The sequence below is a fragment of the Ursus arctos genome, chromosome X, assembly GCF_023065955.2.
Source record: "Ursus arctos isolate Adak ecotype North America chromosome X, UrsArc2.0, whole genome shotgun sequence".
Lineage (NCBI taxonomy): Eukaryota > Metazoa > Chordata > Mammalia > Carnivora > Ursidae > Ursus > Ursus arctos.
In genome coordinates, this window is record NC_079873.1 from 91,890,403 (window position 1) to 91,917,546 (window position 27,144).

Here is a 27,144-nt window from a genome sequence, read left to right on the forward strand (position 1 = left end):
TGCCTCCACAGATTTGTCTTCTTAATAACAACTCACTTTACCTTTTGATTCATCTAATTGTGCCCCATTGTGATTTTCCAAATAAGAGGTGAAAACAAGGATTCCAATCATTTGACAGAAATATTTATCACTGTCCATTAATAAGTTGACTTTTCAACATTTCTCTGGGCCTTGCTGGTAGAAATTTTATTTAGCTATATATAGATATAGAGCTATAGAGAGATACAGAGTTGTATCAACCTGGGATGAACACCACTGAAGTTAGCCCATGGAACTAAAACCAGAGAGAAACAGGAACACCGAAGTCTTCAATCTATATCACCATTATTTATGTGATACTATCCAGGTTCCTAAGCATAGGATTCCACATAGTTCGTAATCTGGATTCTATTCTTCTGGATTTAATTTCTGGATGTTCTTTCTGTTCTACTACATTTCAGCTACTCTAATCTCTATGCCTTCGTTCCTGCCGCAAGCCCATCCCACCCTCTACTCCCATGTGCAGAGGGAATCCAAGGCCCGATGCAAGTATCAACTGTTCCATAAAACCTTATCCTAATGCCTTGGGCAGAACTGTTATTTTCTTGACGTGGTCTTGTTAGTTGATTTATATCTCTATTGCAACATACAGTACATTACACTACTTATGTGCCTGTCTCCCTTACTTGATTGTGAATGCCTTGAAGACAAAGGACCATGTCTCCAATCTTGATTCCCAACCATTGGAGTTAATCACATCCTCCTCTGTGCTACCATAGCCCTTGAGTTTCACACATAGCAGACGGTATCGACATCACTTCTTTACAAGACTGTCTCTTTGACAATGAGCTCATTTACGTCAAGGACTACATTTCGTCCATCTCCAGCAATGAGCACATGAACATAAATATAGCAAGTGGTCAATAAATATTTGGCAAAATGAAGCAGAACACAAACCTTACTGTCATGTGCACCGTTTTCTAACCACGTGAGCTACCATCAAATGGGACAGATTAAACACTCAGAATTTAAAAGTGATTACAGGGTGAATATTCTGGTAAAACGTTAAAAGGATGATCCAATCACAAACATAAATATAGCCCTACTATTATCCACACAAGACAAAATCATGGAAAATCAACATAACTCAACAGGTATTTACCAAGAACCTACTATGAGCCAGGATCCGTAAGTGCCACCGCTACAAGAGAGGAGAAGACGAACTCCTTTGATTCACATAGGTTACGTGTTAGAGGGAAGAAAAAGACAACAACAAATACAAATTTTTTCAAATATAGACTCTGCCAAGACGTAGTTAAGTACCATGAAAAATAAAAAAGCAGGATATATAATTCTGATCACTTCAATAATTCAAGGAACATATACATTTGTCTGGCTATGTGACAGTTAGGACCCTAAGTGTTTCTATAGGTCTACTTTCTAAGTTTTGGATTCTGCAGGTCATTTAGCACCTAAGGAAATACAAATCGATTTCCTCAGCATTCATCAATGGGTGATGTAACCCACACAACCACTGACGCTCGTGTCAGTATTATCAACCTCTGGGGAGAGGGGGGAGACCAATGAGAAGGAAAAAGATGGAAGGAAGCAGAACGATAAAAGCAAATTCGACACTCTCAATCTGCATTTATCCAAATGTGAATTTGTCCTTAAAGTCCCCGTAACAGGACTCACCTTGACTATAAAATCCCCTGGACACACTAGTACCTAAATCCAGATGGACCTACCTTATACTGGCTTCTACAGAAGAGAGAAATATTAGAGCAAGATTCTAGGAGTATCATTCTTCTCCACGGACACTTCTCAACGCTGCAGGTGTCTCCCAGTCCCTCCCTTATCACAAACCATCTCCCTTCAGGCAGGGGAAATTATGTTTCTTTGAAACTCTCACTTCTTAAGAAGTAATGCAGATCTGCTTTAAAGCAGATGCCAAAGTGCTCGACATTGTTTTTCCGTGGAATTTCTGGAAAACAAAACAGCGCAGCTTTATCTTTCAATAAAGAAATCTGGCACTGTTATCACAGGCTTACCCACAGTCTTCGAATCTTTAAAAAGACATCAGTAGACTAAATCATTCGGCAAAGAATGTATGTGTTTTGAGTAGGCCACAGTCAAATTATCGTGCTGATTCTTTCTGCATACTCTGTCTGATATTAAAATCTGACCTTCATATCTTAAGAAAAAAAGATAGACATTCAAAGCAGCAAAGTATAAGACTATCTGGTTACCTGAAGATATTTTTCTTTGAAAATCACTGTGAATTTCCAAATAACAGGGTAATAAAAATTCTTTTAATCACTAAAAATATGTTTAATAACATTTTTGTCACATATTTACTCATGTTCTTGCCAAGTACTCTTTACCCAAAATGAAAAACAGGGTCCTATTTCCATGTCACTTCTCTTTCAAACGGTTAACTGGGATGACCTCTATCACCCTTTAGAAAATTCATATTCTCATTTGCACTTCACTGACTTGGGGCTAAGCCGTCAGGAATGGAATCAGCATGAAACTGTTAATAAGTATTGTGTAATTATTCATTTGTTCAATAATTTCCCTACCTTCCTTATATTCACTTAGAAACAAATTTAATGTGAGTGCTAAACATTCACTTCAGAGAAGAGGACACTAATCAGCAGAGTAAAAGAAAATTTAAAACATATGTAATTAAGCCACCCCAAAATAAACATTATTAACATTTTGGCATGTGGTTATTCAGCACTTACGTAAAGATAAGTATAGATGGATATATAAAGACACACAGATGTGTATTAAAAATGGAAGTGTAGGGGCGCCTGGGTGACACAGCGGTTAAGTGTCTGCCTTCGGCTCAGGGCGTGATCCCGGCGTTCTGGGACCGAGCCCCACATCAGGCTCCTCCGCTATGAGCCTGCTTCTTCCTCTCCCACTCCCCCTGCTTGTGTTCCCTCTCTCGCTGGCTGTCTCTATCTCTGTCGAATAAATAAATAAAATCTTTAAAAAAAATGGAAGTGTAAACTCTTTTCCCCACTCAAGTCTATAGGGAACATCTTTCAATCCTAGTAAAGGTGGTTCCACACCATTGTTTTTTATTGGTTGCATAATGTATGCATATTACACAGTCTATTTAACTACTTTCCTATTATTAGATATTGAAGTTGTTTAGATACTTTTCCTATCATATTCAACCCTGCTGTGATGATTGTTATAGCTAAATTGTAGCAACCATTTGTTTTCTTTTTTTTTTTAAGATTTTATTTATTTATTTGACAGAGAGAGAGACAGCGAGAGAGGGAACACAAGCAGGGGGAGTGGGAGAGGGAGAAGCGGGCTTCCCACTGAAGCCCGACGCCGGGCTCGATCCCAGGACCCTGGGATCATGACCTGAGCCGAAGGCAGACGCTGAACGACTGAGCCACCCAGGCGCCCCAGCAACCATTTCTTTTCCAAAGAAAAAAATGCTAAAAGTGAAGGGTCAAAAGGCACAAAAATATTTAAGACTTTAAAACATATTGTCCAAATGCATTCCATGAACACTGCCTGGTTTATAACTCAACTGCCATTAAAAATAATTTAAGGACAGTGTAAATACCAGTACAGCTCGCCAGTTCCTCTGCCGTCTCCCCGGTACTTGGAATTAGCATTCTTCTTGACGTCTGTTTGTTTGAAAGGCAAAAAAACATATCATCTATCTCTTAAGAGGAGAGTCTTTGTCAATTACTGAATCAACAAACATTTGTTACATCCGCTTTGTGTCAGGTATTGAGTTCAACTATGAAGGTCACATAATCAAGACGCCAATGTCGCCTCCAAAGAACTTAGAATCCAGTGGAGGATTCGGACCTGTACACGAATGGTAAAGACTAGAGACATGCTAGTCTAAGATCTGTAACCGAAGTAGAAATGAAGTATACAGCAGAACTGCACCAAGTAACTCATTTTCCTGAGTCTACTTCAGCAAACAAAGGCATTTCCACTTTTGATAACCTGATGGATCCCACATACAAAGCCCCATATTTAAATAAGAGAGAACTGAATAGTACACAGACCTGAGAAGAAAGCAAATAAACTCTATGAAGTTCGATATGCCGGTAAAGGATTACCAGGGCTGGAGAGACTAAGAAATGGATCCGGGTCCCTTAAAGAGAAAACGCATCAACTTCAAGCAGCGGGATCTACACTTACCCTACAGAGAAAAGGGTAAGTGACAGTTTCTAGAAGAAGGCTTCATGGTGGGTCTACTGTGATCTATACCTAATCACCATTTCCCATTTCAGCACAGAGAAACGAAGGCATTTAGCGCCAATCATAATAGTGTTTGTAAACCTTACCATATTCTGCCTTCCACCCTACCTTAGTGATGAGTAAGAGCAGTACTGACGTGGCAAATGGTTGGGATTTGGAGCCGACGGCCAAGAAAGAATTCTTGAGATGTCATCGGTGCAAAAAAGTGGTTTTATTAAAGCACGGGGACAGGACCCGTGGGCTGAAAGAGCTGCACTGGGGTCATGAGGAGCGGCCCGTTATGTACTTTCAAGTTGGGAGGGGGTCAGGGATAGTCTCTAAGGGATTTTGGAAGTAAAGTTTCCAGAACCTGGAGGAGGCTACCTATCATTAGGAAGAGGTCATGTATTACATCTAGTAAAATCCTAGTCATGAGACCCTTCAAATGTATCTCGATGGGTCATATGCTTGGGGGATGATTGCCAACATGTATCTTGGGGGGTAGAGATAAAGGAAGATTCCAAAGGAATTTTTATATGTTAGAATACACTTACAGGATTGTGGGGGGGTCAGGATAATGTTAAGCTAAGATTGCCTTTTGCCCTTAGCAAAGTATTCACATGGAGGCAGCTAAGTCCCTAGAGGAAGGTCACTCTGCCTGTTTCAAGGACTTGTCAATGGGCTGTAAGTAGTAAGGAAATTTAATTTTTCTTTTGCCTTTGTTTCCCACATCAGTATCATTTAATCCTCCCCTTTTCCCCATTTTCCCCTGTACAAAGATTAAGAGTATTAAATTCAGAGAGGTTAAGACATCTTGTTGCATCAGCTAAAACTGCAAGTTTTTCCCACTTACTGGGGACAGAAACTATCTGAGGTCCGTTTTTACTATATCTCTGGAACAATTTCTAGTTTCACGAAGCAGCCTAGAGAAAGCCGAGATCTCACAATTGCCTTATTTGTCATAAACAAAATAAGCACACTATATTTTTATTTTTTCTTTGGAGATGGATTCTTGGTAACACTTTAATGCAAATCAGGTAACATTTTAATATGAAATATAGAAATGTTTATTCTCGGTCCACTAAGAATTCCAATGAAGCATTTTGGATGGCTGTCTTAGGCTGTCTACCAACACACATGGTGAAATTGAGAACAGAAGCCATTATTAATAATACTCTAATCAAAACCCTTTTTTTGCCTTAATTTTCACAGAGTTCATATAAACCGCTTCAGGGCCTGAATAACCCAGACATTTTCTCAATTTTCGAACTGCAGGGAGATACAGATAATGATAGATCATTAATTACACACCTAAAAAGCCACCAGGTTAATGGAAAATTAATGGATCTTGCTCTTTCCGTCTGCATTGAGACAGTACATATGTTCTCTCTCTTTGCTACAAACACTTTCCAAAAAAAAAAAAAAAAAAAAAAACTAGGTCATCTTTATAGCCAGTTTTTGTCTTTGCTTAGAGTAAGGTCTTTTTGTGCTGCTTTCTTTTTTAAAACGTTGTCAGTGATTCATTTTATTTACAATGAAATCCTCTTAATAAGATTTTTTCCCCCCTCCAACTGAACTGCTCTGTGAGTGAAAAGTCATTAGACCCAGATTTTCCATTTGTATTCTGTGAGGCAGTAACACACTTCAGGACTCTCCTGGTTTCCTTTCTGCAACAGGACGATTTAGGGCCATGGTCAGGGTATGTGGGTGCCTCTCTGAACTTCGCCCTTCTAACCCTTGGAAGGCGTTTTCATACCTCATGCTGCTTTCAGAGCCTTACATCTGCATTTTAAAAATTCAAATGGAAGTAACCACCCCCTTGGCTATTATAGCTTGTGAATCAGAGCCAACCTGTGTAAATGACAAGGCTGTTTGAAAATGAAAGAATTAAATTGACCTGACAACATGGGCAAATGTCACTGATTACCCCATTGACTAACAAGAAGGAACTTGGTTGTCTATGCTGCTGAGTAAATCCTATGCAAAACAATGCAATACAGAGTACTGTTACTGATTTCTTTTCTTTCTTTTCTTTTTTTTTTTTTTTTTTTGCAATTGGTGTTGGATGAGAAGAAGAAAAGGAAATTGAGAAGTTATGGTTACAGATACACGGTCAATTTATGTCTGGCATGCCAGTATGTTATCACCCTATGTAAAGGCAAGTGTACTTGGGAACATGACATGAATTGAAGATATTGAGAAAGCAAAAACTGTTAAGTAAAATGAAGATTGTAAAAAGCGTCCATCAGAGGCACACAATTTATTCTTTAATATGTTTATTTGTTTATGTGGAGGGGGGCTGTGAACACTAAAAAGCGATGGTTTATTCGAGATCGCACACATCATCACTATTCCTACTAAACAACACAGATGAAATTATTTGGTGATTTAGACAAAGTACACAATACCGTCAATCGGTGGAGAGAGAGAAGTGATCAGGAAAAAATCAACACTAAAAGGAACTCCCAGATACCTAGAGGCAGAAAAGAAAGAACTTGTGGTTTTACTTTTTTCATTTTTTCTTTTAAGATTTTATTTCTTTATTTGACAGAGAGAGAGCACAAGCAAGGCGAGCCGCAGGCAGAGGGAGAAGCAGGCTCCCGCTGATGAGGGAGAGCCTGATGCGGGGCTCGATCCCACGGTGCTGGGATCATGACCAGGGCCGAAGGCAGACACGCAACTGACTGAACCACCCAGGTGCCCCAAGAACTTGTGGTTTTAAAAGCAGAACAAATGAAAGCAGTACTACCAAAACAGGCAGGGAGGTTGACAAGGGGAGACAGAACAAAGACAGGGTGAATAGACAGGAGGGTAGAAACACCAGCCACTTCAACACACACCCTGTCCTGCACAGCCTTGTAGTAAGTCTAGGAATCCCGCACGTAAAAACGAACATCGAACCAAACTGCATTACATTACGAGCAAGGAGCTGTACGGCAAATACAATTTCTTAAACATTGCGCAGAGGAAGAAATACTGAACAAGAAGTGAAGAAATCTGTCATGGCTTCTTGTACAACATCGACAGACCTCGAGTGCATTATGCTAAGTGTAGTGAGACAGAAAAAAAAAACCATATAATATCACTCTGCAAGTAGTCTAAAAACACAACAAGAAAACCCAAACTCCTGGAGAACAGATTGGTGCTTGGGAAGGGGGTTGGAGGAAGGGGGTCAAAAGGTACAAATTTCCATTTATAAAAGAAGTCATGGGGATATCACGTTCAGCCTGGTGACTTTATTTCCAAAGTTCATAATTCTGCATTTTATATTTGAAAGTTACTGCAAGAGTATATCTTCAAAGTTCTTAGCATAAGAAAAATAGTTTTCTTAAGTATTAACTACATGTAAGATATTGTTGGGAAATGTGGTAGGGAATAGAGGGTTGAATGAAATGAGTACCTGTCCTTCGCTCTTCGGGGAATGATTGTTGCTTTCTCTGGCAATCTCCTGAATCTTAGAGGAAATGGATTCTGTCTTATAAATGGAGGATACTACCTGGGTAGACGCTTCTTATCAGGTTGAAGAAATGCCCTTCTATCCCTGGTTTGCTGAGAGGTTTTGTCAGGAATGGATATAAGATTCTATCAACTGCTTTTTATGTACAAATTCATAGGATCATATAGTTTTCTTGCTTAATCTGCTTATGGGGTGAATTACATGGACTGACTCTCAAATACTAAACTAACTGAATTCCTGGGATAAACTCCACCAATTCGTAATGTCTTATCATTTTTACATACTGTGAGATTTCATTTGTGAACATTTCATTTAGAAATTTTTCATCCACATATAGGAGAGATGTAGGCCTGCCGTTTTCTAATAATGTGTTATCTCTGCTTTTAGAATCATGACAATGTTGGACTCCTGGAACAATGTGGAAAGTCTTCCCTCTCCATAAATATTCTAGAAGGATTTCTATATACTGATACTATTTCTTTAAATATCTGGCAAAATTCCACAGTGAAGCTCTTTAGATGTGCTAAGGTTTGTACAGCCAAACTCAATTGTTGAAAACTAGAGACGTGTATTCAAGTTATCGAATTCATCAGACATGAGGTTTGGTAGTTTGTGTCCTTAAAAATGTGTCCATTTCAACCGAGTCATCATATTATTGGCATCAAGTTATTCACAATTTCTCCATTAGTCTTTTAGTATCCATATAAAATGCACAGATATTATGTCTCTCAATGCTAATATTTAATTTGTCTATTTTCTCCTTTTTATCCTGATAAGACTGGCCAGAACTTTATCAATCTTATTGATCTACTAAAAGAACCAGTTTTGATTTGACTGATTTTCTATTATTATTTTCACTCAGATCTTTATTATTTGTTGTCCTCTACATTTTGCGGGGCGGGGGGGGGTGGGCAGAGAGAGAATCTTAAGCAGGCTCCACTCCCATCACTGAGCCCAATGCAACGCTCCATCTCACAACCCTGAGATCCTAACTTGAGCCAAAAGCAACAGTCAGATAATTAACCCACTGAGCCACCCAGGCGGTCCTACATTTTTTGTCTTAATTTGCTTTGCCTTCTTGTGGTTTTCTAACGTGGAGGTTGAGATCTTTGACCTACGATTTCTCAACTTTTCTAGTAAGGGTGTTAAGTGCTATTAATTACCCTCCAATTAATTTTCTTTGGCACTATACCACAACTTTTCCTTATTTGGATTTTAAGTAGTTAACATGCAGTGCAATATTGGTTTCTAGGATAGAATTCAGTAACTCATCACCTACATGCAACACCCAGTGCTCATCACCATGAGTGCCCTCCTTGACACCCTTCACCCACCTAACCCATCTCCCATTCACTTCCCTCCATCAACCCTCAGTCTGTTCTCTATTCTTAAGAGTCTCCTATGGCTTGTTTCCCTTTGTCCTTTTTTTCTTTTCCCCCTTCCCATATGTTCATCTATTTTCTTTCTTAAATTCCACATATGAAGGCGATCATATGGTATTTGTCTTTCTCTGACTTATTTCACTTAGCATAATACACTCTAGCCCCATTCATGTCATTGCAAACGGCAAGCTTTCGTTCTTTTTGATGGCTGAGTAATATTCCAGTGTGTGTGTGTGTGTGTGTGTGTGTGTGTGTGTGTGTACACACACCATACCTTCTATGTCTATTTATCAGTCAATCGACATTTGGGCTCTCTCCATAGTTTGGCTATCGTTGATAATGCTGCTATAAACATTGGGGTGCATGTATTCCTTCAAATCCGTATTTTTGTATCCTTTTGGTAAATACCTAGTAGTGCAATTGCTGGATCGCATGGTAGTTTTATTTTTAACATTCTGAGGAACCTTCATACTGTTCTCCAGAGTGACTGACCAGTTTGCATTTCCAACAACAGTGGAGGAGGGTTCCCCTTTCTCTACATCTTTACCAACACCTGTTGTTTCTTGTAGTGTTAATTTTAGCCATCCTTAGAGGTGAGAGGTGGTATCTTACCATGGTTTTGATCTGCATTTCCCTGACGATGAGTGGAGTTGAGCATCTTTTCATGGGTCTGTTAGCCATCTGGATGTCCTTTCTGGAGAAGTGTCTATTCACATTTTCTGCCCATTTCTTAACTGGGTTGTTTTTTTGGGTATTGAGTTTGATAAGTTCTTTGTAGATTTTGGATACTAACCCTTTATCAGATACGGCCTTTGCAACTACCTTCTCCCACTCCATAGGCTGCCTTTTATTTCTGTTGATTGTTTCCTCTGCTGTGCAGAAGCTTTTTGTCTTGATGAAGTCCCAATAGTTCATTTTTGCTTTTGTTTCCCTCGCCTTGACAACATGTCTGGTAAGAAGTTGTTAAGGCTGAGGTCAAAGAGGTTTCTGTATATAAGAAAGTGGTCTAGTTTCATTCTTCTGCAAGTGGCTGTCCAGTTTTCCCAGTTCCATTTGTTGAAAAGACTATCTTTTTTCCATTGGATATTCTCTCCCACTTTGTCAAAGATTAGTTGACCATAGAGTTGAGGGTTCATTTCTGGGTTCTCTATTCTGTTACACTGATCTATGTGTCTGTTTTTGTGCCAGTACCAGAGTGTCTTAATAACTACAGCTTTGTAATATAGCTTAAAATCCAGAATCGTGATACCTCCAGTTTTGTTTTTCTTTTTCAGAATTGCTTTGGCTATTTGGGGTCTTTTGTGGTTCCATACAAATTTTAGGATTGTTTGTTCTAGCTCTGTGAAAAATGCTGGTGGTATTTTGATGGGGATGGCATTAAATTATAACACAGTTTTTTTTTAAAACTTATCATTCAGTTCAAAATACTTCCTAATTTCCTTTTTAATTTATTCATTCATCCACGGGTTATTTAGAAGGGTGTTAGTTTCCAAATAGTCATGGATATTCCAGAGATCTTTCTGTATTGACTTCTACTTTAATTCCATGGTGGTCCATGAATATACTTTGAATGACATGAATTCTTTTAAATTAGTTGAAACTACTTTTGTAGCCTAGAATGTGGTCCATGTTGGTAAATATTCCATACACATTTGAAAAGAACGTGCATTCTGCTGTTGCTAGATGGAATATTCTATAAATGTCAATTAGGTCAAGTTGGTTGACAGTGTGCCATTTCTTTATTGATTTTCCATTTACTTCTTTTTTTTTTAAGATTTTATTTTTAAGTAATCTCTACACCCAACCTGGGGCTCAAATGCACAACCCTGAGATCAAGCATTGCATGTTCTACCGACTGAGCCAGCCAGGTGCCACTGCTTCTTCTATTAATTACTGAGTGAGGGATACTGAAATCTCCAACCATAACTGGGGATTCGTATAGTCTTTTTTTTTTTTTAAGATTTATTTGAAGAGAGAGAGAGAGCACAGGCACATGAGTGAGCGGGGGGATGGGCAGAGAAAGAAAGAAACTCAAGCAGACCCCCCACTGAGTGCAGAGCCCAATGTGGGAATAGACCCCAGAACCCTGAGATCATGACCTGAGCTGAAATCAAGAGTCAGACACTCACCAGACTGAGCCACCCAGGCACCCCTGGATTTTTATAGTCTCTTGATGAACTGACTCACTGTTCTTATGAAATAAGCTTCCATACTCCTCGTAATATTCTTGGCTCTGAAATCTACTTTGTGTATTAATATATTTACTCGGCTAGTGATTAACATGTTATATGCAAGGTAATTTTGTTACGAAGTTATTTTTTGCATCTTTTATGTATAACCTATTTATGTCTTTATATTTAAAGTGTTCTTCTTATAGGCAGCAAATAGTTGTTTTTGTTTTTGTTTTTTATCTTGGGATTTTTTAAAAAACCAATCTAACAGGGGCGCCTGGGTGGCGCAGTCGTTAAGCGTCTGCCTTCAGCTCAGGGTGTGATCCTGGCATTCCGGGATCGAGCCCCACATCAGGCTCCTCTGCTGGGAGCCTGCTTCTTCCTCTCCCACTCCCCCTGCTTGTGTTCCCTCTCTCACTGGCTGTCTCTGTCAAATAAATAAAATAAAATCTTAAAAAAAAAACCAATCTAACAATATCTGTATTTGGAGTGCTTAAAATATCTGCATTTAATGTGAGAATGTGATAGCATTAGGTTTATTATCTCACTCTTCACTATTTGTCCGTTTACTCTTTGTTCTTTTTCTATTTTTCTGCCTTCTTTTGGAAGCACTGAATATTTTTTAATGATCCCATTTTTTTTTTGCCACAATAGACATCTCTATGTTGTTCTTTTAGTGATAGATTTAGGGTTTACAACACAGATCTTTAAACTTAACAGTCTGCTGTCAAGTAGTGTAATGTTACTTTGTATGTATAGTACAAAAATTTTTACAAATTGCATACCTCTATCTCCCCCCTCTTGACCTTTGTACTACTGCTGTCATACATTTTACTTTCATATATGCTATAAACCCACAGCACCTTTTAAACATTAGTTTGTATAGACACAGATTTCCTTTGTGCAGATACAGATTTCCATCTAGTATCATTTTCTGCTTGAACTTCAGCACTGCCTGGGATAGTGAGACCCGGCTGAGGAGTTCTTTGAGCTTCTGCATATCTGAAAAAGGATTTCACCTGCATTTTTGAAAGGTATTTTTACTGGCTATAGAGATATCAGTTGTTTGGGATTTTTTTTGGGGGGGGTACTTTAAAGTACCTTTATCTACTATCTTCTTGCTTTAATGGTTTCTCTCTTTTTTTTTTTAAGATTTTATTTATTTATTTGACAGAGATAGAGACAGCCAGTGAGAGAGGGAACACAAGCAGGGGGAGTGGGAGAGGAAGAAGCAGGCTCATAGCGCAAGAGCCTGATGTGGGGCTCGATCCCAGAACACCAAGATCACGCCCTGAGCCGAGGGCAGATGCTTAACCGCTGTGCCACCCAGGCGCCCCACTTTAATGGTTTCTGATGAAAAATCTGCTGCCATCTTTGTTCTTCTGTACGTAATGTAATTTTTCCCCTCTGCCTTCCAGTTCTTTTTTTTTTTTTCAGGATTTTATTTTTAAGTAATCTTTACACCAAACCTGGGGCTTAAACTCACAAGAGTCACATGCTCCACCAACGGTGCTAGCCAGGCACCCATCCAATTCTTTTAACAACGATTTAAGCAGTTTGACTCTGGTAGGTGTTGGGTAGTTCCATGAACGTGCGCTTGGGATTCACTTAGCATCTTGGATCTGAGGGCTTATAGTTTTCATCAAGCTTGAAACATTTTTAGCTATTATTTCTTACATTATTTTTTCAGTCTCCCTCTCTCTGCTAATTCTCAGAGCTTCAAATTAGGTGTATCCTGGACTTCTCAAAGTGATCTTAAAGCTCATCAATGCTGTTCTTTATTTCGTTCTCTGTTCTTCTGTGTTTCATTGTGAATGATTAGTATTGCTCTATCTTCGAGTCCATGAATATTTCCTTCTGCACTGTCTAGTCTGCCACTAATCCCATCCAGCGTATTTTAAATCTCTGGTATGGTAGTTTTCTTCTCTAGAAGGTCAATGTTGTTCCATGTTTCCATCTTTTGTGAGTCTATGTTTTCGAATGTAAGAAATATAGCTGTAATAACTTTTAATTTCTTGTCTGCTGATTCTAATATCTGTGTTTGTTCTGGTTCAGTTTTGATGATTTCATCATTTTAAATTGAATTTTCCTATTTCCTTATATGACTGGTAAATTCTGATTGGATGTCAGGCATTGCGATTTTTTTTCCTTTTTGAGTGCTTGATATTTTTATCTTTGTATAAATTTTCTTCAGCACTATTTTGGGATGCAGTTAAGTTTGAAAACAGTTGGATCCTTTTGGGTCTTCATGTTAAAATTCGTTAGGTGGAATCAGAGCGGTGTTCAGTCTAGGGGTTATTCTTTCCACTACTCAAGTGAAATCCTCACTTTTATGCTACCCAATACCGCAGCACCTGGCTGGCTCAGTTGGGAGAGCACGTTACTCTTGTTCTTGGGTAGTGAGATCGAGCCCCATGTTAGGTATAGAGCCGGAAGCAAGGAAGGAAGGAAGGAAGGAAGGAAGGAAGGAAGGAAATTAATTAACACTACCCAATACCTTATAAATCTTGAGGTCTTCCAGCCTAGCTGAAACAAACAGGCACTATTCTCAATGCTATGAGAATGCCAAGCACTGTTAACTTTCATCACTGGTTTCCTTCCACCAGCCTTGGGTCATTTCCTCATGTACAAGTGATTATCTGAATTAATCTGAATGCTCAAGGGGGGTTGTCTACACATCTCTAGAGTTCTCTCTATATGCAACTCTTTCCTCCCCCATTACTCTGCACTGTGAATTCTAGCTTTCTTAGTCTCCCTGGACTCTCATCTCCATCTCAATACATACAGCCCGGAGTTCCCTGGGCTCTGCCTGGGTTGTGTCTCCTGGCAGTATGACTTGGAAGGTGTCACCAAGCAGGAATCGAGGGCAGTTCTAAGGGTGCTGAAGTTGTCTTGGAGATCACTGACTTTGTTTCCTAATGTCCAGTGTCTTAAAAAAACCCCATCATTTCACTTATATTGTCCATTGTATATTTCAGGTGGGAGGAGGTCAATCTGGTCCCTGTTTTTCAATCTTCTCCAGAAGTATAAGTGTTTGCTCCCATTTTGAAATGTTAGGAACACAATATTCCTGGGGACAAGGTACTCACTAAGAAGAGTTACGATTACATAGTTATCATTTAAAATCTGCAGCTCTCATTCAACCCACACTGGGCACCAGAACGAGCCTGTGAAAACAATAGAAGAAGGTAGCCTTCTATTGCTTGATGTGGTGATAATTTATAGGTGCTGACAACGGTGACCTGCTTCTGTGCATCTGGATGGAGGTCATTTACCCATGATGTTATTGACTTCCTTGGAAGGTCCCTTTTGTTGAGCCTGAAACAGACCGAGTCCAAATGGAGAGGCTTGATCCATGCTAACCATCACACCCTGCATGTGTATAGGTTTATATATTTATACAGAGAGATAAGTTTACATATTTCTTAAAAAGCGTTCATCCTCATTTACATCCTATTTGATCCTTGTTTGTCTATCAGGTACTAAAGATTAGGTATCATCACACCCATTCACAGAGAGGTCACAGGGTCTACTTGATCACATCATTAGCTAGAACAATGGCCGGCACTCAAGTGGTCCAAATCCCTCTCCCGGATTCGGTCTCCAGATCCTATGGTTAATGACTGACCTACAAAAACAGGACTGGCATACCGTGGCTATGTGAGGAAGGGCTCGGCCTTATAAACAGGAAATCAGACAAAGGAGACATTAGGGGGGCCATTATAGCAGAAATCCCATAGAAGGGTAGGGGAGCCGTCCTCTCATAATATATTTTAATATAATGCAAAATTTCAGGCCCCAGCTGGATGTGAAAGCTTGTTTTCCTCCCTCTTAGCCATCATGCATTATTCATGTGAAGTGACCTCACTTACATGTCACAGGCAGATTGTGATGACAGAAGCTCCTTTGGTGCCGGCACACAGAAGGCCTGATTTCCTGTTGCTCTAACTTGGTCTCCTTCCCCTGCTTTATATGCTGCCACTGGGGCTGTCACTCCCCTGTGGTAATGAGCTAAAAAGAGTGTTTAATCACTGCAGTTATCCCTCATTTTGAAGCAAAGCCCTTGTGTGCTCAGCCTTGCCTTCTGTCTTCACAAGGAATCCTATTGAACTCCTGGAACCCAAAGTCCCATTCCTCGTTTCTCTGCCCCTAAGGCTCTGGCAGCTGTCCCGCTGAGGATCTGCCGAGGGTCACAAGCTGACCAACTGACTGGTTTCTGCACTGATGGGTAACTGCTCTTGTTTGGCTGACCCAAGTCTTGTGCTTCTGGAACAGAACCAATAGGAAGTCTGGCAGGATTACTTTAGAACCTCTCCTTGACTTTTTTTTTTCATCCTTCCTGCCCTGCTTGTCTATTTCTTTCACTTTAAATAGATTATGCAGCAAAAAGGTTTAAATATCTTTGCAGTATCCTGAAAATGTCCAGCTGCCAACCAAATCTAAATGTAAAAAAACAAAACAACAACAACGACAAAAAACTTCTCAAGAGTGAGTAGATAATGATTGACAGGTTCTTAAATGGGATATCACTAAAGACAAAATGTACTGGCGGACTGTCCTAAGAAAAATTTAATATTAATAACTACCCAAGGTTACCGAGTGTATAGAATAAACGGCATTCAAGAAAGGGACTTCACAAAACTCTATGCTGGTTAATGGTTCTTCGAAAAATGATCTTCGAGTGACTTTAGAGGTGTTCTAGGAATGAGAATATGTACAAATGACTCATCTATGGACTTTTATTTAAACCTGTCCTGACCTAACAAGAAAAACTGTAAAGCAAGACAATATAATTTGCTTTATGCAAAGACAAGAAGACAAGATTCTTTAATAATTACATACTACCAAAAATTTCCTATAGCAGTGAGTTTTTTGTTTAATGAGCACAGCAGGTAGAGAGCTTATACCCAAGAGACTTTTTTTTTTAAGATTTTATTTATTTATTCGACAGAGAGAGAGACAGCCAGCGAGACAGGGAACACAAGCAGGGGGAATGGGAGAGGAAGAAGCAGGCTCATAGTGGAGGAGCCTGATGTGGGGATCGATCCCATAACGCTGGGATCACGCCCTGAGCCGAAGGCAGACACTTAACCGCTGTGCCACCCAGGCGCCCCTACCCAAGAGACTTTCTAAAATATTTTTTAAATTAATTAATTTATTTATTTGAGAGGCAGAGGTAAGGAGGAGCAGAGGGAAAGGGACAAGCAGACTCCATGCTGAACTCGGAGCCCAATGAGGGGCCCGATCAAGACCCTGAGATCATGACCTGAGCTGAAATCAAGAGTCAGACACCTGACAGATTGAGCCGCCCAGGGACCCCTACCCAAGAGATTCTATTGCAGGTTTCTAAAACATGAAAACCAAACATGAGGTTACAACTTTAAGGCTTCAAAGACCACCTCTCATACTCATTCTTCACCTTGATTTTCACAGCTGTAACTGCAGGACTCTATTGTTTGGCTCTTTGTCTCATCTGGGCGGACATTCAGGGAGAGATTATAGTAATTTTCAAAAGTAGGAGTAGATTAGAATCACCCGTAGAAGTTTTTAAGCAATAAGATAGCAGGGTCCGACCTCGGCTCTACAGTATCCAAGTCTCTGGGAATGGAGATCAGATATGTTTTTGAATAGCAAAACATGATTAAGATGGGCATCTCCACTAAGTTTTAGACTAAGAGAGATTTAAAGAAAGTAGGTCACTAAATTCATGGCAATAACCTATTGCCACTGTAAAAAAAAATATGACATTCAGCTTAGAGACTTGAAAAACCACAGACTTATAGTTCTGGAGGGCAGAAGTCTGAAATAGGTCTCACTGGTCTAAAAATCAAGGTCTGGACAGGGCTGCACTCCTTTCTGGACGTTCTATGGGAGAATCCTTTCCTTACCTTTTCCTTATAGAGGCTGCCTGCATGCCTCTGCTTGTGGCCGAGTTCCATATCCAAAGCCAGCAACGGTTGGTCAAGGGCTACTACTGATGCTCTCTCCCTGATTCTGTTTCTTCTGCTTCCCTCCTCCCCACTTAAGGACCCACATGATTACATTGAGTCTACATAGGTAATTGAAAATAATCTCTTCAAGGTCATCTGATCAACAACCTTAATTCCATCCGCAACCTTATGCCCGCCCATTGCTGAATAAAATAACATATTTACAAGTTCCGAATTAGGACACAGACAACTTAAGGGCATCTGTTATTCTCCCTGCCCAAACTGATGCTTTTCAACGACTTCATTTGGCAGACGACGCAAAAGAGACATAAATATGTGGAAAGACATCGCCAGTTATGGTATTAATGGCCTCAAAGTTACTTATCCCTTCATGTCACCCCCAAAATCGAATAACCAAATTCCGGCAATTTGGTACCTAATAATCTACATCAACACCGTCCTCCTCCTCACTTCGGAACAACTTTGCCAACCTCAGTGCAGACCTTCACCTGACGTCCCACAGGTACACTGCAGATGTTCGAGACACGCTGCCCTTTCCAACAGCCAATAGAAGGGCTATTAAAATGTAACACCTGACCTAAGTCAAGTCCTTCCCAAAGGACCAGTGGGATTTGAAATCAGTGTTCTTTGCCCCACATTTAAGGATGCAATCTGAGGATAAACAGTCTGAAGGGATGTCCTGCCCCTTATGCCCAAACCAGTGCCTGGCTCCTGACCCATGCTTTGCTCAGGCAAAAGCCAACAATACTCCACAGGGAGTAAGCCAACTCCTATCCAATCCCCCAAGCTGGAAACACTGAAATTGCATCCCTATCCTTGACGTCTCTCTTCAGTTTTCTCACTCTTTCTCACTTCTTTAGCCTGCTGTTTCTCCAGGGCAGAACACTGCCTCTTCCAAATCGCTGCTCATTTAATGCTTGGTGAATGAATGAATGAATGAATGAATGAACGAGTGAATGAGCGAATGGATGGATGAACTGGCTATTGAAAGAGCCTTCTAACCGGTTCCTCAGTCTCCAGTTGCTCCCTTCAAACACATCCTTTACACACCTGCTGGAGCCACCTGCTTAAACCAAGGACCTAATTGAGTCTTTCCCCAGCTTCAGTTGCTACAAAATAAAGTCCACCTTCCTTAGCTTGGCCTTTGAAGCTACCCAAATTAACCCCCTAAACTTTCCACCTAGCCCCTATTGACTAGCTCTACTCTAAGGTGCTCACCCCCTTATTTATCTCCATTCTGTAGCTACAGCTAATCCCTGACCGCAACCTATTCTTTAAGCCTTGCTGCTTCATACTTTCACAACATGAAATCTACCTCTGTCCCTTCCATTCGCCATGACCTAAGCCTTACGCATTCTTCAAGTGCCAGCATTCGAGCCATTTCCTCCATGAATGCACCCAGCAGACTCCTAGCCCCTCAGCAGGTATTACTCATTTTGTATCCTCCACAAGGCTTTGCACTAAGTACAAACTAATATATATGTCCTAAATAATCCCAGATTTTATACTAGACTAGTATTAAAAATATTGACCCTCATAAAATTATGATTCCTCATATCATAAAGAGTTTTATTTTTTCTTCGTACTGTACTGATGGAAAATAGTATTTACTATATGGTAGGCAGGGTTTTTTACCCCCAAAGAGGAAAACTTTCCAGTCAATGACTGGTTAACCAGAAAAGCCAATTAACCAGAAGATCCATTCCTTGATCTCAATTATACACCCCAATGGAGTGAAGCGGTGAGGCAGACGATCTAAAACAGTAGATAATCAAAAATTTTACCCACTGGTTTGCAGGCTCTCCCCACACATCCTCCCCCTTTCTCTCCCTACTACACTACATGGCCTGGCCTCTGACAAACTCATTATCCTGATTCTGCCTGGCTTGGGCTATCCAGAAAGGAGTTTAAATTTTCTACGCATACATTCGTTTACTTGACTTGAATTGGCCACCTATCAGCCAGCCGCCCAACAAGGACCTGGATAGAAGAAGAGAACTGGAGGCAAATCTGACATAGTCCCTGTCTGGAAATAATTTATCATGGTTGTAGAACCCAAGTTTGAAGTATAGTGTGACACAGAATTGTTTTCAGTCCCAAGAAGGCAATGAACTTGCCACATCCTCATCAGCTGCGACGGCACACAAAACTACGGAGATATGAAATATCATGACCTAATAAGGGAAAGTCAATCTTGTTAGGAGAAGTTGAATGCAGAACGCATCGGGGTGAGAGTTCAGGGGTAGAGAAGACAAGACTGAAAGGCAGGTTGAGGCCAGAGTGGTGAGGACCTGGTAAGCCAATCCAAGGCATTTGGACTTGATCCTAGAAGCAATATTAAACTGGCAAAGGAAATAAGATTGCATAATGGCAGGGGTGACGGCAGAGTCATGGGAAGGATCTAGCAGCCCTGGGTTAATCATCTGAACCACAAAATAACCCCCAGCCAGAAAACGAAATCTGAGCATTTAAAGACACAATTTCCTATTGCAGATAAGTTTTTCAGAATTCCTACTGCCTCAGGATTTGGCCATGCGACCTCTACTAAACGAACAGCAAGCAAGAGCCTAGCACAGAGCCTTACACATGATAAGCACCCAGTAAATCACCACCAAATTCAATAGAATAAGAGATGAGGCTTCATAAGAAAGAAAATATATTAAGAAGCCACCAGGGCTGAGGGATCAAAGACCCACCGAGGGACACTACCTCCCTGGTGCTCATGGTAAGTAAAGGAAAATCCTGTACTCAGGAAGTTGAAAGAAAACCATGTTCAAAATCCCCTGCTTAAAATTCTCAAGTGGATCCCTGCTGCAATCAGGATTAAGTCCAAATTCATTAGTTACGTCTAAAAAGCTTTCCACGATCTGGCCCCCACCCTGCTTTGCCTGCCTGCTTTCCTAATAATCCCTAACACAAAACCTCTACTATAACTCGATGGTCCCCTAAACACACACTGGAGAAACGTCAATCCTAGTCTGACCACAGACACGCTCTGTAATCTGAATAGTCTTGATTTTTCTCCAAGTAATGCTGTGCGGATTCCTACGATAACCAATTATTCCAGGGGTCCTTTAAAATGCAAACTAAGAATCACAGTGTCTAGTGTGGTGACGGTTAGCCTTTAGGACTAAGCCAACACTTGGATCCATTCTTATATAAACAACTTGGTTTGCCCAGTCCTAATGAATGGGTAATGTCTCCATGCCAGAGGCAAAGCCTGCCTTGCTCTTTAAATTCCAAAGGACAGAATTACAAACGGGCAGAGCCCTTGGTACACCTGCTACAGCATGCATACATGACCAGAATAAAGTTTAATGACTATGTGTGTGTGCACTGATCCCTCGGAAGACAACCATGCAGAAGGATGCCTGAGCTGGAAATAAGTCTGCAGTTATTTTAATGATTTGGAAACTACCCATTAATTTGAAACGTGCCCAAGTAATGCTTTTAGGTTATATTTATGGTCTCTCAAAGCACCTCAATAACAGGTTAACTATTTAGCTCTAAGTTAAATTTTAAGACGGTTTTAACACTTTTTAATTCAGTCCCCACTATGTGCCAAGTGCTTTTATATAGGTCATTTCCTTAGCACATAATCATCTCACAGTTATGGATTAGCAACTCAAATTTTAAATATGGGCTTATTTGTTTTCATTAAGTCAATCTTCCTTTAAGCAGTAATAACATTTAATCAAATCACAGAACTGAGTTGGAATAATTCGCACATCTGTCTACTTCTCTCTGTCCCCACAGCCATCACTCGAATAGTCACAAGTGACCGTCGTTCATCTCAAATATTCCGACGGTCTCCGCTGGACACAGTCAGCTTCCATTCCTGCCCCCTCCAATCTAGTCAGTACAGAATGGCAAGAATCATCATCTTCAGAGGTGAATCCCACCACTTACTCTCCCATGAAGAAGCATCTGGTGTCCTCCCACTCCACTTGTGTACTCAAAAGTTGCTGAAAGAGTAGATCTTAAGTATTTTCAACACACACACGAGAAAGGTAATTATGTGAGGTGATGGAGGTGTAAACTAACCCCCTTATGGCAATCATTTTGCAACATATACATGTATCAAATCATCACGTTGTACACATTAAATCAACACAATGTTTTGTGTTAATTATATTTCAATGAAGATGCCAAACTCTATACTGTGCCTTTGAAGCCCTGCATGATCTCCCCTAAGCTCCAGGATTTCTGTGCTCAAAGCCTAGAGTGCCAGGGCTAAGCTGGCTGCATAACATACTAGGACTGGTGTCTAAACATCCAGATCAAAGTAAGATAGATTATCTGCAAAAGCCCCACGAAGAGATGTTGGAAAGGGGTGTCATAAGCAAAGGCCTGCAGACTGCTCATTGCTAATGAGGATATCACCTTTAGAGACCTAGAAAGGAATGAAAAATATCCACTTAAGACAAGAGATTACCTATTATTTTGCCTTCACAGTATCTTCAAATTTGCTACAATTGAACCCGTCTACTGTGCTCTAGGTCTCATTCCATTTTACCAGCTCAAGAATTTCAATCCTACTACAACTCCACCAGATTACACTTACCTGCAAATAAACATGACATGTGTCTCCTATCTTAAAAATTTAAATAAAAACCATACTTTAACCTTCCAAACCCATATATATATAATTTATAAATAAACATTATATATATATATTTTTTCAATTGCCCTAATCAATTTCCCAGCACCATTTCTTCAAAGAGTTTTGTATCTGTTTCTGCTCCTCCACATCCCATTCTCTGTTCAAACCACACCATTCAGGCTTAGGTCCACTCTATATGAAATGGCTGTGGTCAAAGTCACAAATGACATCCATGTAGTAAAATCCAGTAGTCACTTTCCATGTAGTAAAATCCAGTGGTCACTTTCCATGTAGTAAAATCCAGTGGTCACTTTCGCTCTTATCTTACTTGATTTCTCAGTAGCATTTGGCATAGATTGCCACTCTCTTCTCTTTAAAACACGTTTTTGTGTGCCTTCCTTAATATTGTGCCCTTGGCTTTCCTCCTACTGGTTGCTTCTACTCAATCTACACTGCTGGGTACCCCTCTTGCTACGTCTCTTAAAGTTACAGTGTCCGAAGCCTCAGACCTAGGCACCATTCTCTAATTCTCTAATACAGCTATACTCCTCCTAGGTAATCTTATGCAATCCCATGGATTTAAATAGAATCAGTTTACTGAGCATTGGCAAATCTGTATCTCTACCCCTAAGCCACTACCTGACATTTGCATATAAGATAGGGATCTCAAACAAAATGTCTACCAAGAGCTACTAATCTCCCTCCACCCTCCCTCCCTCTTTCCAAATTCTTCACTATTCTTCCTCATTTCAGAAAGCAGCATTGTCAAATATACACAATGGCCAATCAAAAATCTAGGAGTCGGCGCGCCTGGGTGACTCAGTTCGTTGAGCATCTGACTCTTGATTTCGGCTCAGGTCATGATCTCAGGGTCCTGAGACTGAGCCCCACATGTAGGAGGTCCACACTCAGCGGGGAGCCTGCTTGAGATTCTCTCTCTCCCTATCCCTCTGTCCCTCCCCCCCTCTAAAATAAATACATAAAACTTTTAAAGAAAAATCTAGGACTCATCCCATAGCCACACGTTCCTTCATCACCCCCTAACATCTAGCCCATGGACAAGTCCTGTTGACTCTACTTTTCTGAGCTTTCTTTTTTTTTTTTTAAGATTTTGTTTATTTATTTGACAGCAGGAAAGACAGCAAGAGAAAGCACAAGCAAGGAGAGCAGCAGAGGGAGAGGGAGAAGCAGGCTCCCTGCTGAGCAGGGAATCCAATGCAGACCTTGATCCCAGGATCCCAGGATCATGACCTGAGCGAAGGCAGACGCTTTACTGACTGAGCCACCCAGGTGCCCCTCTGAGTTTATTTACACCAGTATCATCCACTAGATACTTCATTAAAGTGCCCTTCTATCATCAAAACTGCCAACCTGTAACTGTCTTAGAACTCTTGCACCAGCTGTTCTCCTTTTCTAGAATGTTCTTCCTTTAGAGATTGACATTCCTGACTCCATTATGTTATTCAGTTCTAGCATAAAAATCACCTCCTAGAAAAGCTCCCTCTGACAGCAGAAAAATAAGATTCCAATCACTTCTTTACTGTGTATCACTTACTGACATATGGTATTTTTTTACATGTGTACTTTTTAATGTGTTCATTAGTAACCTCTACTAAAACATAAGCTCTGTAACAGCAGGAGCATGCTTTCCCTTCTTCAACACTCTATTCCTTGTCTATAACAGTGCCTAGCATATAACAGGCACTCAAAAACTGTTCAATGGGTTAATAAACATATAAAATTTCTAGAATAGGGGATTTTCACCATAGCAAGGTTTTATCAAATAAAACAAGGAAGAAGGAATTGGAAATACGGTGAAAACGTTGGGACAAATAACGGAAAGGAACATAAATCAATGCGCCATACAACAAGGTTGTTAGGAATTACAGAGAGAGATTATATGAACTTTTCTCTTAAAACGCCCCATATTTACAGGTTCCTATATCATTAAAAGTAAAAGCCTTGGGGAGCCCGGGTGGCTTCGTTGGTTAAGCGTCCGACGTTATTTCAGCTCAAGTCATGATCTCAGGGTTGTGGATGGAGCCCCGTGTTGGGCTCTGCACTGGGCGTGGGGCCCGCTTAAGATTCTCTTCTTCTCCCTCTGTCCCTCCCCACTTTGTGGGGGAAAAAAAAGAAGTAAAAGCCTTAAAAAGAACTAGACCTACAGATTTGACTTTGAGGTCAACAAGCAACATGTGGGCAAGTAGGACAGTCTCATCCCCTAGCCAGTGTAAGAGAGAAAACTCCTGAGGGATAAATCTGGTGGTGACAGCTACCAACAGGCAAAACAAGCAGACAAATGAAACCCCACAGACAAGTCTTGTGCGCTGATACATTTTAAAAGAGAGAGAGAGAAAGAGGGCGAGGGAAACACACAAGGACTCAAGATTTGAGAAGTGACCTTCAGAGGAATTCTTCTGACACAAAGCTAAGAGAAGGGGCCAGCTGGGTGAGGTAAGCAGAAGGTCACCATGAGGATGACCCAAAAGAAAGAAGACACTCGTAAGTCTGACATGGAGATGGGACACAGCATTAGACATCCAGGAACTCTTTGTCGGATAGCAATTAGCAGACACTAACCCAACGGGCTGAAGCCTGGGACACAGCTCAAATTTCCAAGAGGGCCTCAAGAAAGAATAAGGTTGGAACCTAGGGCCAAAAGATTCAAGGCTGGGTATCTATTAGAGAAGCCCAGTCATAAGGACTAGGGTGTAAGAACAGGTCTTTGGCATAGAAACAAAGGAGACTCTCCATTGTTAGACCAATAGACGAGATCGAACCATGATCAAACATAATGCCGACAGCGCTCATCTAATGCACCTCAAAATCTCATGAGCTCAGCCAGGGCTGGGCCCAGAGTCCACAGCCAGGCTGAATGTGCAGGTGATTAAAAATGCCCTCAGTCATGGAAACTAAAGTTCTGGGACCGGAGAGCCCAGCAGGTCATTCCTGAATGTGATACAAGACACACCTCAGTGGCCAAGGCCTTCTTCGATGATTTAAATAGCCCCACATGAGTATCGCAGTCATTAGTGGTGGAAGGCACCTAATTAGCTTGGTGAGAGGCCACCAGGAATCAGACCTTAATTACTCCCAACCACCTGCTCTCCCACAAGTCCAGCCAAAAGTGAAGATTCTCCTTGGAGTCTCTCGATAGTCCTGCGGTTTTGGGAAGCCAATGGCCAATTTCAGACATCAACAGAAGATGAACAGCTTCCACCGTGGGTAGGGTATTCGTTTCCAAAGGTTTGGAAGCGTGAACTCGGGCCTCCTGCCTACGCAGCTGAACTCCAAAAGGTGGCTTTCTTAGCAATGCTGCTTCGTATGAATTTGTAATAAACTGAGGAGTTTCTCCACACGTTGACATACATAGAGCATTGCAATGTGCACCGCCAAGAAATAAGTTAAGAATCGTACAGAATTTTGCAGACTTTCAGCTTCGAGGTGGCGTGCGGAAGCAAGCTAGGCCAATGCCATTTCCCTCACATTGTATACTCAGTAATAGCATTTATTCCTAGACGAAGAAGTGATGATGATGATTTAGCATTAGGGATGTTCGATATTGGTAATGAAGTTTAGCTGAGCACTGAGAACCTGAGACGCCGAATACATCATACTCAGCCTGCCACTTTGTTTTTCTCAGTGCCCTTTGAAGACTTCAAACACTTATCATGGTAAACGGGCACCTACACCAAAGGGCCTTGCAGTGCCAGGTTGCTCAGATTCTAGAAACGCAAAAACTCTTTCTGGCTGCTCAGTGCTTTCTTGCACCCAAGTTCTTAAAAGGCCTACGAGGCATCTAAATACCTCCACAGGGAAACTACATTCCTCTCATCAGATTGGAGTTGATATGAGTTATGGAAATTTGGGTTGCTCACAGATATCAGAAGTAATTGGGATTCAGTGACTCCAATAAGCTGAACATGACATACACCATATACCCCCTGCAAAAGTCACCTCTCGTCTAACTTCCTCCGCGAAGCCTTCCCCGACCACACTTAGATAAACTCCAGCCTCCCTGAACGGTCATGGCACCACCAGCACACGTCAATCATAGCAGTCACCATACGATACTGGATTTACCTGTTAACCTCTATTTTGTCTAACTAGATTATGAGACACTTGAGGGAAACGAGCCATTTTTATTCATCTGTGAATCACCAGAATCTAGCACCGCACCTGGCACATATAGAGGCTATCTTTGGAACACAGAATGAGATAAAATGTTACAAGAACGCTGGCTTAACCTAGTTTGTTTGACTCGAACATCTCCCACCCATTCACGTCTTCACAAATGTCACTTACACGACACTGCCCTAAATGAATAAAGGTCTCTAACGATCTTCTGTCTTGTACCTAATAGTGTGAAGGATAAAGAACGTGGAATCAGCCCTCCAAGGGTTTACCAGCTGACTGGGAAAATGCGGACCATCGTGAAACAGCCTGATGCTGTTTGTTCTTACGGTGGGTTTTTAAATGGATGAGAGCATGGAGGGTCCAAGTACCATGGAGAATGTAGGACTGAGGCTGCCCCTTGAAAAATGAGTTTGGCAAAACACAAAGAGCAACAAAAACGAGTTTGGCAACAATCAACAAAAGAGGACAGGCTAAAGGCAAAGTACAAGCAAACAAGGCCATGAAATGGGAGTAAGTGCAGCAAACATGGGGACGAGGAGTTAATTTTGATAGGAAATGGAAGGTAATTTTAAGGGTGTAGGGTAAAGCACGGTAAAGAATAAGAGGTACTGAAAGATGATTAAATTGCATCAATAAACAGTATGGCATTGTGAGGAATAACAGAGAATAATGGTTCTACAGGAACATATTCTATGTCTCTACCAACCATGACAGATAGTACAAGAGAACGACTTTCCTTTCCCTTTGCAAAGCTTTGCATAGGAAGCATTCAGCCATGCTCTCACACCAGGTGGCATTGTTACGTAAAGCCTAACTTCAAAGTCTGTCCTAGGGACCAAGTGATTGAAAGGTCCTTGGCGGCTAGTGGAGCAGGAGGAAGAGTCTCACCCTCACTGCCCCTTGCAAACCTCATGGCTGTGAGCTCCCTAGACTGAAATCCCACAATGATAGAAGGTACTCTTGATTTGCTCACTACTGTATCAACAGCATCTTGCGTGACGACTGACATCAACTAGGCACTCACTGAACACATTTGGTCACAGACCGAAACAACTACTACTGTAGAACTTAGCAGAGTCAATCATGCAAAAATAAATATTGGTCTTACCTATTTAAGTATGATATCCACTGCATTGATGTAATCCACATGTAGCTGGACACGAGTACTAAGTACCGGCAGTAATAAGAGAATGAGACACGGTCTCTGACCTAAAGGGTCACAGTGTAATGGGTTAAAGGG

The 27,144-nt window shown here is 40.9% G+C and overlaps 1 long non-coding RNA gene across 5 annotated transcripts in view; it reads right to left on the reverse strand.

Annotated features, from left to right (window-relative positions):
* Positions 1–27,144, reverse strand: part of LOC113241256 (uncharacterized) — a 342,792-nt gene that overhangs the window by 137,719 nt on the left and 177,929 nt on the right. The window lies entirely within an intron of this gene.